Source organism: Arachis ipaensis, chromosome B04, assembly GCF_000816755.2.
Source record: "Arachis ipaensis cultivar K30076 chromosome B04, Araip1.1, whole genome shotgun sequence".
Classification (NCBI taxonomy): Eukaryota; Viridiplantae; Streptophyta; class Magnoliopsida; order Fabales; family Fabaceae; genus Arachis; species Arachis ipaensis.
Genome location: NC_029788.2, coordinates 130,314,343 through 130,315,738, shown reverse-complemented (window position 1 = coordinate 130,315,738; position 1,396 = coordinate 130,314,343).

Below are 1,396 nucleotides of genomic sequence, written 5' to 3'. Positions count from 1 at the left end.
TGCAAAAAAAATTTTTAAATAGAGTTTAAATAGATAATAAATTAATTTTTTTTAAGCAAATAAAGCTGTAAAAACTTGTTTGTGGGGAAGGGGGAAACCTTGTTTTAATCTCAAAAAGTATATAGATTTTCACTTAGCTCCTTTCGTTTTCATATTTATTGCGTATTAAAATCAGGTCCATTTTTGGTTGGACCATCTATGAAGAAATAGTTCAGGGTAGTTATGCCATTCAATTTTATTTATTTAAAAAAATTATTAATGTCATGAATATAATAAATTGGTGGCACCAGAAATTGTTCTGTTGTTATTTTATTTTTAAAGACCTATGTGTGCAAGTAAATTAAACACTTTAAGGGCTGAGATTTTTAAGAATATACTATATACAGAATCCGGAATATTCTTCAAGGAATTTCAAGTTTTTACTTTTTAGTGTTACAAATTCTAAATATTATATTTAAAATTGAAATTAACTTGAAGAGTTGGAAAGTATCAAAGAAAATATATTTCTGATTTTTCTACCGTTTCATATAGTTAGACATTCGTTTCATATATTGGGTAGTCAAGTAATGTAAGTGACTGAAACTAAAACAAAAAAGAAGAAGAAGAGAAGTTGTGGAAATTGGTTACACATTAACCATGAAAATGTAGGGTTTGATGATGATGGAAGACAATTAAGGGACGTAATTTGTTTCCGATTTGGCTATTGCATGCACATGAAAATGAACTCTACTAGCTAAACACAGATCTACCTTTTTCAATTAACTAATAATTTGATGTTTTGGTTTTTCAGGTGTCATTTAATTCGGTAGACTTAAAACTACTCATTTACAAATGTAAAAAAATTGAGTAATATTTTTAGTATTTTTAAAAAGTAATTAATTAATAGTTAGAAAGAAATGCATCTTTTTATCCTAATTTTAGAAAAGAATAATTTTGATTTATCAATTTTATTTGACGGGATAATTACCTAAAAAAATTTACATTGATTGGATCATTACTAAAAAAAATCCAAATATCAAATGATTTGACTTTTATGTAACATTTAATTTTATAAAATTTGTATTAAGTCTGACAATTTTATAATTTAAATCTTGTTATGATTTTATATTTTACGTACTTAATTTATTTTTTTTAATTTATTATAAAATCTCAATTTTTTCTACTTTATTCGATACTAATTAATTAAGTAGACGAGAGAATTATCACTCTTTTAACCCAAATTTATTCTAACTAATTTGATTTTATGTTTGTAGCTTTTAACTAATAAGATCATAAATTTTAACCTTGTGAATAATAAAATATTTGGATATAGAAATCCTCAAAAGTGAAGGTAGTTGTTCTAAAGTGAGAAACTGATAAATAATTACCATTCAATATTATTTTGATTTTGGACTTA